General features: G+C 37.1%; 1 non-coding gene across 1 annotated transcript; it reads left to right on the forward strand.

The window, feature by feature from the left end:
* The first annotated feature begins 7,630 nt into the window (after positions 1-7,630).
* On the forward strand, positions 7,631-7,794 carry LOC112402976 (U1 spliceosomal RNA). The gene has a single exon (XR_003003819.1). It is a non-coding gene; the product is annotated as a U1 spliceosomal RNA (small nuclear RNA).
* Positions 7,795-12,458: the final 4,664 nt, after the last annotated feature.

The following is a 12,458-nucleotide window of genomic DNA, read 5'->3' on the forward strand; positions in this document are numbered from 1 at the left end:
TCATTTGAGTGGCTTCCTTTTTCTTCAAAGTAAATAATGTGATGCTTAAGAAAAAAAAGAAAAAGAAAAAAATGTTTAGGATTATTTTGTGGATTTTTTATCACAGTGAGATGAAACTTGGGAGATTCGGATGCTGATTCATGTGACATCTTCTCACTTCTCACTTGGCTCTCCCTGGCCTCAGTTCTGATTTGGGGGGACTTCTGCTCTTTGCAAGTTCCCCCAAGCCACTCAGATGTCTTCCACACCTTCCATACCTCCTGTGCACCAGGTCTGAGCCCTGTGACAAGAACTTTCAGGCAAGTTAGGGAGAGGGACACTGGGACTGGTGTAGTGGGAATCTTCTAGCCTACAGCCCTGAGACTGCTTACCCCTGAGCCCTCCATCTAAGCAGTACAGGTGTTACACAAACTCTGGGACAGCAGACAGCACCCTGGCCTGCCAGCCCAAACCCTTCTGCCAGATGGACTCCCTGGCCCATCACTGGCTGGAATCACAGCCTAAGAAGCTTCTGTATCCAGGCTGGTAGACACTCAGAGGTGTTCAAGTCACCTCCACTCAAGTGTCACTTCCCAGGGAAACCCTCCCTTACCACCGTAGACAGACTATTCTCATAGCTCTCAGGACAGGGGCAGAGCTTTCTGCACATCAGTCTACTTGTTCGCTGCCTGTCCCTCCCACTGAGAGTGATCACTGGTACTTACCTAACATTTTGACTTGTGCTGGGGACCTGGTCTGGCCATTTATAGGTGGTAGTCTAACAACAGACTCACTTTTCATATGGAGCAGAAAGAAGTTCAGGGATTGCCCAAGGTCACTCTGCTCCTAAGGAGCTGGGTAAACAGGTAAACTGTGTGCATTCCTGGCCTGTCTCTGCTTCTTCTTATGGAACACTGGTGGCAAGAACATTTCCAGACATCTGGTGGGAGCTCAATCAGTATTTGCTGAATATTGTGTTAATGAATGTTGTTCGAAGTACTGGGGGCCTAGATGAAGGCTGCTAACTCTGTCGGTGCATCAAAGTGCTGGGAAAAGATGTTATGAATGACACCAGAAGATGGGTGGCAATTCAGCTTTGCCTTAGAGGCTAAGAGTCCAGCTGGCAGATGGAGAGAAGGAAGGGCAACCTGGGCAGAGGGAACAACATGTGCACATGCATGACAAATGCCAAAAATAGCAATGAGGGTGGAGGGGCTGAGGCAAGGAGATGGGGAGGGCTGCCCAGTATAAATGTTGGGACATGTTGCAAAACAGCAAAATCACTCAGTATATTAGTCACCTCAGGCTGCTCTGACAAAATTACATAGACTAAGTGGCTTAAGCAACAAACATTGACTTCACACAGTTGTGGAGGCTGGAAGTCCAAGATGATGGTTCCTGTAGATTAGTTTCCTGGTGAGAACTCTGTTCCTAGCTTACATATAGCCAGCTTCTCACTGTGTCTTCACATGCCAGAGGTGGAGAAGGAGAGAGAGAGAGAGAGGGAAAGAAAGAGAGAAAGAAATAAAGAAAGAGAGAGAGAAAGGAAGAAAGGAAGAAAGAAAGAAGAGAGAAAGTAAAGAAGAAGAAGAAGAAGAAGAAGAAGAAGAAGAAGAAGAAGAAGAAGAAGAAGAAGAAGAAGAAGAATGAATGAATGAATGAAAGAGAAGAGCAAGTACTATCTTTCTCTTCTTACAAGGACACTAATTGCCTCATGGGGACTCTACACTCATGATCTCATCTAAACTTAACCTCTCAAAGTCCCCATCTCCAAATACCATCACATTAGGGGTTAGGGCTTCAAAATAGAATTTAGGTGGGAAACAAACTTTTAGTCCATAACACTCAACTGCCTTAAGCAGGAAAAGCTTTTAATATAGGGGTTTAGGTGCTTACCAACATCATTGGAAAGTCTGGAGCCACAGGCTCTTGGCCAACCTCTAGGAACGAGCCCAGAATAGCACAAAAAATTTCATTTTAATCCTCATAACAACCTGTTGAGGTGTGTACAGTGTTTTCCAGTGAAGCAACTGAGGCATAGACCTGCTACCTAAATGACCTACCTGGGAAGTGGCAGAGTCTGGATTTGAACCCAGGCAGATGGAGAGCCCTGTGCATCCACACACCCACCATGCAGATTTTGCCTTCAAAAGGAGAGTGGGAGGGATGGAAGGCGGGAAGAAGGGGAAGCTAATTCTCCAAGATAACCCCTTCCCCTACCAGGATGGATGTTACTTTGTGTATGTGTGAGCATTGGCCACGGAGCCCCATACATGCAAGGACTTTGATAGATCTTGTCTGTACACCCTCTCCCATACCCCTTGTGCTCTAGACATGCCCTTCCATGGTTGCTGTCTGGAGGTCTGCATCCACAGTTAAGACCCCAGAGGGACATGTTGGCTGTGTGACCCCTGAACATGGAGGAAGTCACACCCTCCTGATTTATATCTTGCCACTGTCCCTCAAATTGACCATCAAAACATTTCCTGACTTAGGAGCCAAAACCTACAGTTCTTTCAATTCCATCCTCAGCAGAGGGGCTGTGAAGGCTACAGGCTACTGTTTTATTTGTGAGATTTATACAGATTCTATTACATGGTACTTATCATTTTCTCAACTTGCACCATGGTGTTTTAAAGTTTTTTCATGATAAGAATACTGGAAGGGCAAATAAACACATGCAAAGTTGTCTCTGGTGGGTTCTCTACCTTGGAGACATTCAGCTCAGGATTCCAAACTCAGAGGGAAAAGTTTGTCTACCCTGACTACAGACTGACTGCCAATGGGAATGATGTAATTACCTCTAAAGGGGAATATTTGCAAGAGGAGAGATTAGTGTGTATGGGTAAAAAGTAGAAGGATCACACTCATTGCAGCCTGGGAAATGCAGACTGGATGACAGTGTGGGCATTTGTGTCAAGTATCCATATGCTTTGACCCATAATTATGCTTCTGGGAATGCTACTGAAGGAAATCATAAATAACAAACAAGGAAATGCTTGACCACATTCTTTATGGCTGCAAAATATTAACAATAACATTGATATTTTAAAATAGAGGTTTTATCTCCTAATTTACATTATAGTCTCATATATGAGTTAATGAGTCATTAAGAATTAGGGTTTTTTCTAAATGTAAGTGGAAGGATGCTCTTAATGACCAGTGGACAAATAAAAAAAAAACTCTAGCAGGACATCAAATAGGTAAAAACAAATGCCTCAAAATGACACAGATTGATTTTAGGTAGTGGGGCTTGTGGGTAATTTCTGATTTTTTTGTGCCTTTTTGTAAATTTCTAGTTTGCTAGATTTCAAAAGTCATGATACTAGAGACAGCATAAAGGATTTGTCCCCCAGGACCCACTGGGTGAGAGATCTGGAAACTCAATTCAGGGTCATGGTTAACATATGTCACAAAGAAGTGTGAGTCCCTCATACATCTTTCTGGCAAGTTTCTGACACCAGCTGACAGTGAAGTGAGGACTCCATCACTATACCTGTGCCCATTGGGAGTAAACCTGAGTATCAAACCCGATGGTCCAGAGTTTGAGGAGGCCAGGCAACAGAGTCCTAGACCATGAGTGGATGCCCTGGAAAAAGCATACTAACTGGTAAGAAAACACAGCCACCATGACATAAGCAGACATTACACCAGCTACCATTTGGGGGGATTCAACTTTAGTGCTGAGCAACCCTGCTCTTTGAATGTGAGTGTTGGAACCAGCCTTGTTCTTACTCCTTTCACATCTCTCACCTACCAGCCGTGTGACCGTGGGCGAGTGACTTGACTTCTCTGAGCTTGTTTAGTTTCTTCATGCATAAAATGGAGATAACGGTTACTTGAACTGGTTACTAAATATCTAGGAAGCATCTAACTGTGCTGCCCATATAGTAGGCACTCAATTAATTGATCCATGGAGACGGTGGTCATGTAGGTGATGTCTCTTGCTTTACTTTTATGAATGGTTTCTAGAGAATCTGTTCTTCAAGGTTAGAAGTGGAGATGGGTTTATTTTTTTCTAACCATTGCGGTGACTGGCCCCAGCTGGGACTTTCTTTCAGCTCCTGTATGACCTCAGAGGCAGATCTGATACTCTTTGATACCTGCAGAAAGTGCACAGAGGCCCCCAGGTCTCTGTCCCTGGTGGTCGCCAGAGCCATCCCACACTTTCCCCACATTAAAAAAGGCAGATGTGATGAAAAAATCTGGGGTCCTATTAGCTTTGCAGTGTTTCACATATTGTAATTACTTTTGGTTGGCATTTCATTAAGATTTACACTTTTCAACATGGCAAAGAATGAAACAAAACCACAATCTTACACCATGCACAAAATTAACTCAAAATAGATTAAAGACTTGAATGTAAGATCTGAAAACATAACAATCCTAAAAGACAACATTGGTGGCAAGCTCCTTAACGTAAGTGTTGGAGATGACTTTTTTTACTCTGACATCAAAAGCAAAAGCAACAAAGGCAAAAATAAATAAGTGAGGCTATATCATACTAAAAATCTTCTGTACAGCAGAGGAAACCAATAAAACAAAATTACAAGGAGCCTTACTAAGTGGGAGAAAATAATGACATATCAAATAACTGATAAAGGGCTAATATTCAAAATATATAAAGAACTTATAAAACTAAATAGCAAAAACAAAAACAACAACAAAAAAAACCCTCAATTTTAAAATGGGCTCAAGATCTAAACAGAAAGTTTTCCAAAGAAGGCATACAATAGCCAACAGGTACATGAAAATGTGCTCAACATCATGAATCATCAGGGAAATGTAAATAACAAAGAGTTATTTTTCCCACACTTGCTAGAATGGCTGTTATTAAAAAAAAATACGTGTTGGTAAGGATGATGAGAAAAGGGAGTCCTTTGTACTAATGTTTGGAGTATAAATTGGTGCAACCGTTATGGAAAACAGTATAGAGGTTCCTCAAAAAATTAAAAGTAGAACTACCATATGAACCAGAAGTTCCACTTCTCAGTATTTATCCAAAAAACAAAAACAAAAAAGAAAACAAAAAGCGCTAACTTAAAAAGATATACAAACTCCCATGTCTATTATGGCATTATTTACACCAAGTTATGGAAACAACGTAGGTGTGCATCAATGGATAGATGGATTTTTTAAAAATTGTGTCAAAGACAAATACCTTATTATCTCTCTTTGATGTGGAATCTTAAAATAAAAAAATAAGCAAATTCATCTAAGTGATACAGAGGAGCAGATCAGCCAACTGGAAGACAAAGTATTGAAAATCACAGATGCTGAACAGAAAAAATAAAAAAAGAATGAAAATAAATGACCACAGCTTAAGAGACCTCTGGGACAACATCAAGTGTACTAATATTCACATTATAATGGTCCCAAAAGGAGAAGAGAGAAAAATGGGTTTGAAAACATATTTGAAGACATAATAGCTGAAATCTTTACTAGCCTGGGAAAGGAAACAGGCATCTAAGTCCATGAAGCGCAGAGACTCCCCTACAGAATTAACCCAAAGAGGAATACAAGACACATTGCAATTAAAATGGCAAAAATTATGGATAAAATATCTATTAAAAACAGCAAGGAAAAAGCAACAAGTAACGTACAAAGGAATTCCCATAAGGCTGGTCAGCTGAATTTTTAGCAGAAACTCTGCAGGCCAGAAGGGCCTGTATTTAAAGTGTATTTAAATAGTGTATTTAAAGTGTAAAGTGTATTTAAATAGTGTATTTAAAGTGTATTTAAAGACATTGTATTTAAAGTAATGAAAGAGAAAAACCTACATCCAAGAATATTCTACATAGCAAGGCTTTCATTCATATCTGATAAAGAAATCAAAAGCTTTACAGAAAAGCAATAGCTAAAAGAGTTCAGTACCACCAAGCACACTTTACAAGAAATGGTAATGGAACTTCTCTAAGTGAAAAAGAAAAGGTCACAACTAGAAATATAAAAATCATGAAAAGAAAAAGCCCATCATAAAGACATACATACAGTAAAGTTAGGAAATCATCCATATGCAAAACTAGTAAGTAGGTTAAAAGACAAAAGTGCTAAAATTGTCTCTATACACAATAAGCAGTTATGGGATACACAACACAGTTGCATGTAAAATACGATAACAAAAGTAGCCATTCTGAGGCGAGGAGAATACAGAGTTGTTAAAATGCATTTGAAATTGAGATCAGCAACTTAAAACAATCATGTATATATGTAAATTGCTATATATAAACTTCATAGTAACCACTAATCAAAAATCTAATAGATACACACACAGAAAAGAGAATCCAAATATAACACTAAAGATAGTCATCAAACCACAAGAGAAGAAAACAAAAGAAGAAAGAAATTAAAAAGACATACAAAACAACCCCCAAACAATTAACAAAATGGCAATAAGAACATACATATGAATAAGTACTTTAAAAGTGAATAGACTAAATGCTCCAATCAGAAGACATAGAGTGGCTGAATGGATACAAAAACAAGACTCATATATATGCTGCCTATAAGAGATGCACTTCACATCTAAAGACTCACACACAGACTGAAAGAAAGGGGATGTTAATAGGTGTTCCATGCAAATAGAAATCAAAAGAAAACCAGGGAAGCAATACTTATATCAGACAAAATGGACTTTGAAATAAAGACTATTATGAGAGAAATAAACACATCATATAATAATCAAGGAACCAATCCAATAGAAGATATAAATATTGTAAATATATATGCACCCAAAATAGGAGCATCTAAATACATAAAGCAGATACTAACAGACATAAAGGGAGAAATAGAAAGTAACAAAATAAGAGTGAGAGTTATAACACACCACTTACATCAGTAGAGAGTTCATCCAGACAGAAAATAAATGAGGAAACAGTGGCTTTAAATCACACATTAGATTATGAGGACTTAAAAGGTGTATGTAGAAAGCATCCAAAAGCAACATCCAAAAGCAACAGAATGAATGCACATTCTTTTCTAGTATACATGGAACATTCTCCAGAATAGTTCATATGCCAGGCCACAAAACAAGCCTCGGTAAATTTAAGAAAATTGAAATCATATCAAAGATCTTTTCAATCTGCAATGCTATGAGACTAGAAATCAACTATAAGAAAAAACTGCAAAAACAATGTGGAGGTTAAACAATATGCTACTAAATAACCAATGGATCACTGGAGAAATCAAAGAGAAAAAAATACCTGGAGACAAGTGAAAATGAAAACACAAAAATCTAAAATCTATGGGAGGCAGCAAAAGTAGTTCTAAGAGGGAAGTTTAGAGTGTTGCAAGCTTATCACAGGAAACAAGAAAAATCCAAAATGAACAACATAGCCTTACAACCAAAGAAACTAGATAAAGAAAAACAAACAAAACCCAAAAGTAGTAGAAGTAAAAAAATCATAAAGTTCAGGACAGAAATAAATGGAGACTTAAGAAAAAAACATTAAAAAATTAATGAAACTAAGAGCTGGTTCTATGAAAATATTTTTAAAAATATATAAACATTTAGCCAAACCTACCAAGAAAAAAGGGCTCAAATCAATAAAATCAGAAATGAAAAAAGAGAAGTTACAACTGACACCACAGAAATACAAAGGGTTTTAAGAGACTACTAGAAACAACTATATGGCAATAAAATGGACAAACTATACTTACCAGGCAGGGGAGACACCATGGTTATGAAGGTGGTTTTCCCAGGGTGAGGTTCATCCATTGCATTCCAGATGTGCTGATCCCTGAGATTTCCCCAAATGGAGAAAACTCAGCTGCATAGTATGTGGTAGTGGGGGACTGCATTCATGCTTTCTCATGTTTTTGTGTGTGTTTTAATGGTAGATATCTTTCAAAACCGTTTTCTAAGGGTCCAGTGGCTCATCTTTAATATTGAAGACTTCATCATCCATTTAAGTGTATGTAGGTGGTAGGGAATATATTACAGGGATATAGAGAAATAAATATTTAAAAAATAGTACAAAAGCAATGTTTTTAAATGGACAACCTAGAAGAAAAGGACAAATTCCTAGAATTATAAAATCTCCCAAGACTGAACCAAAAAGAAATAGAAATTATTAGCAGGCCAAATACCAGTAACAATATTGAATACATAATTTAAAAAACATCTAATAAGCATACATCCAGAACCAGATGGCTTCACAGGGGAATTCTAACAAATATTTAGAGAAAAAATAACACCTTATACTTCTCAAACTGTTCCAAAAAATTACAGAGGAAGAAAGGTTTCAGAACTGATTCTAGGAGACCCAGATCAACCTGATACAAAAATCCAGACAAAGATATCATAAAAAAAGAAAATTACAGACAATATTACTGATGAACTTAGATGCAAAAATACTCAACATAATATTAGCAAACTGAATCCAACAATATATTAAAAGGATCATACACCATGACCAAGGGTATGATCAAATTCACAAGGATTTTTCATTCAGCAAATCAATGTGTTAATCCATGTTAACAAGTTGAAGAGTAATGTCCATATGATCATTTCAATAGATGCAGAAAAAAAGCTTTTGACAAAATTCAATATCCATTTATGATAAAACTCTTCAAACTGGGCATAGAGGGAACATGACATAATAAAGGACATATATTACCAGTTCACAGCCAACATCAAACTCAATAGTGAAAAGCTGAACGCATATCCTCTAAGGTAAGGAACAACATATGGATGCCCAGTCTTGCCACTTCTATTTAACATAGTATTGGAAAAGCTAGCCACAACAATCAGACAAGAAAAAGGAGTAAAAGAATCCAAATGGAATAGGGAGAAGTAAAACTGTCTCTGTTTGCAGATGACATGATACTGTACATAGAAAATCCTAAAGACACCACCAAAAAACTATTAGAGCACATCAATGAATTCAGTAAAGTTGCAGGATATAAAGTAAATATACAGAAATTAGTTACATTTCCATACACTAATAATGAACGATCAGAAAGAGATACAAAGGAAACAATCCGATTTACAATCACAAAAAAGAATAAAATACCTACAAATAAACTACCTAAAAAGATAAAATACCTGTACTCTGAAAACTATAAGACACCAGTGAAAGAAACTGAATGTGATGTAAACAGATGGAAATATGTGATGCGTTCATGGAGTGGAAGAATTAATATTGTTAAAATGACCATACTACCAAGAGCAATCTACAATCTGTATCCATAAACAACTCACTACAAGCCTGAAATTCAGAGTATAAGCTGTATTTAGGGAAAGAGCAAGGTTCCAATTAAAAATACCATATCACTTTTTGCAACATATATATCTCTAACTTAAGAAATAAGTCTCCACAGGCAAATGCAAAGGATTCACTTATAGACAGAGCTACAACACTGCGATGATGCATCTTCATAGCAGCTTTTAGGAACCATACTTTACAGCAATGTAAATAAATTAAAAAAGAGTATGCAATACTGTGAATATGTTCCACTATTGAAATAACACTGTCCTGAAACCATCTTGTTTGTAGCTTGTTAAAATAATTGATAATGATAATATTGGAAATGCTTCACTGTATGTGGATTGAATAGAATTTAGCTCGCATTCACTTATAGAAGACTGAGCAGAGCACAGCTTCCAAATACCTAGTAGAATCATTTTTTATAACATCTTCATTGGGGTATAATTGCTTTACAATGGTTTGTTAGCTTCTGCTATATAAAAAAGTGAATCAGTGATATATATATATATATATATATATATATACATACATATATCCCCACATCTCCTCCAGCTTATGTCTCCCTCACACCCTCCATATCCCTCCCCGCTAGATGGTCACAAACCATCTAAGTGATCTCCCAGGGCTATGCTGCTGCTTCCCACTAGTGATCTATTTTATATTTGGTAGTATACATAAGGCCATGCCACTCTCTCACTTCGTCCAGGCTTACCCTACACTCCCCATGTTCTCAAGTCCATTTGCTACATCTGTGTTTTTATTCCTGACCCTATATTCTTCAGAACCATTTTATTTTTTTAGATTCGGTATACATGTGTTAGCATACAGTATTTTTCTCTTTGTGACTTACTTCAGTCTGTACGACAGTCGGTAGTAGCATTCACCTCATTACAAATAACACAATTTCGTTTGTTTATATGGCTGAGTAACATTCCATTGTATATAGAGGCCACAACTTTACCCATCCATCGGTCGATGGACACTTAGGTAGCTTCCATGTCCTGGTTATTGTAAATAGAGCTGCAATTAACACTGTGGTACATGACTCTTTCTGAATTATGGTTTTTGCAGGGTATATGCCCGGTAGTGGGATTGCTGGGTCATATGGCAGTTTTACCTTTACTTTTTTAAGGAACCTCCATACTGTTCACCATAGTGGCTGTATCAAATTACATTCCCACCAAAAGTGCAAGACGGTTCCCTTTTCTCCACACCCTCTCCAGCATTTATTGTTTCTAGATTTTTTGATGTTGGCCATTCTGACTGTGTGAGGTGATACTTCATTGTAGTTTTGATTTGTATTTCTCTAATAATTAGTGATGTTGAGCATCCTTTCATGTGCTTCTTGGAAATCTGTATATTTTCTTTGGAGAAATGTCTATTTATGTCTTCTGCCCATTTTTGGATTGGATGTTTGTTTTTTTGATATTGAGTTGCATGAACTGCTTGTAAATTTTGGAGATTAAACCTCTGTCAGTTGCTCCATTTGTAAATATTTTCTCCCATTCTCAGGGTTGTCTTTTCATCTTGTTTGTGGTTTCCTTTGTTGTGCAAAAGCTTTTAACTTTCATGAGGTCTCATCGTTTAATTTCGTTTTTATTTCCATTTTTCTAGGAGGGGGGTCAAAAAGATCTTGCTGTGATTTATGTCATACAATGTTCTGTCTATGTTTTCCTCTAAGAGTTTTATAGTGTCTGCTCTTCCATTTAGGTCTTTAATCCATTTTGAGTTTATTCTGGTGTATGGTGTCAGGGAGTGTTCTAATTTCATTCTTTTACATGTAGCTGTCCCATTTTCCCAACACCACTTTTGAAGAGTCTGTCTTTTCTCCATTGTATATTCTTGTCTCTTTATCAAAAACAAGGTGATCACATGTGCGTGGGTTTATCTCTGGGCTGTCTATCCTGTTCTACTGATCTATCTTTCTGTTTTTGTGCCAGTACCATACTGTCTTGATTACTGTAGCTTTGTAGTATAGTCTGAAGTCAGGGAGACTGATTCCTCCAGCTCCATTTTTCTTTCTCAAGGTTTGCTTTGTCTATTCGGGTTCTTTTTTGTTTCCATAAAAATAGTAAAATTTTTTTGTTCTAGTTCTGTGAAAAATGCCATTGATAGTCTGATAGGGATTGCATTGAATCTGTAGATTGCTTTGGGTAGTAGAGTCATTTTCACAATGTTGATTCTTCCAATCCAAGAACATGGTATATCTCTCCATCTGTTTGTATCATCTTTAATTTATTTCATCTGTGTCTCATAGTTTTCTGCATCCAGGTCTTTTGTCTCTATAGGTAGGTTTACTGCTAGGTATTTTATTCCTTCTGTTGCAGTGGTAAATGGGAATATTTCCTTAATTTTTCTTTCAGATTTTTCATCATTAGTGTATAAGAATGCAAGAGATTCCTGAGCATTAATTTTATATCCTGCTACTTTACCAAATTCATCGAGTAGCTCTGGCAGTTTTCTGGTAGGATCTTTAGGATTCTCTATGTATATTCTCTAAATATCACATCCTCTGCAAACAGGGACAGCTTTAATTTTTCTTTTCTGAATTAGATTCCTTTTAATATTATTTTTTCTTCTCTGATTGCTGTGGCTAATACTTCCAAAACCATGTTGAATAATAGTGTTGAGAGTTGATAACCTTGTCTTGTTCCTGATCCTAGAAGAAATGCTTTCAGTTTTACTTCTGCATCTATTGAGATGATCAAATGTTTTTTCTTCTAAATTTGTTAATATGGTTGATCACATGGATTGATTTGTGTGTATTGAATCCTTGCATTCCTCAGACAAACCCCATTTGATCATGCTGTATGATCCCTTTAATGTGCCGCTGGATTCTGTTTGCTATTATTTTGTTTAAGGTATTTGCATCTATGTTCATCAATGATATTGGCCAGTAGTTTTCTTTCTTTGTGACACCTTCGTCTGGTCTTGGTATCAGGGTGATGGTGGCCTTGTAGAATGAGTTTGGGAGTGTTCCTCCCTATGCTATATTTTGGAAGAGTTTGAGAAGGACAGGTGTTAACTCTTTTCTAAATGTTTGGTAGAATTTGCCTGTGAAGTCATCAAGTCATGGGCTTTTGTTTGTTGGAAGATTTTAATCACAGTCTCAATTTCTGTGCTTGTGATTGGTTTGCTTATATTTTCTATTTCTTCCTGGTTCACTCTTGGAAGGTTGTGCTTTTCTAGGAAGTTGTCTATTTCTTCCAGGCTGTCCATTTTATTGGCATATAGTTACTTCTAGTAATCTCTCATGATACTTTGTATTTT

Source organism: Neophocaena asiaeorientalis, unplaced genomic scaffold (assembly GCF_003031525.2).
Source record: "Neophocaena asiaeorientalis asiaeorientalis breed wild unplaced genomic scaffold, Neophocaena_asiaeorientalis_V1.1 scaffold355, whole genome shotgun sequence".
NCBI classification, from domain to species: Eukaryota; Metazoa; Chordata; class Mammalia; order Artiodactyla; family Phocoenidae; genus Neophocaena; species Neophocaena asiaeorientalis.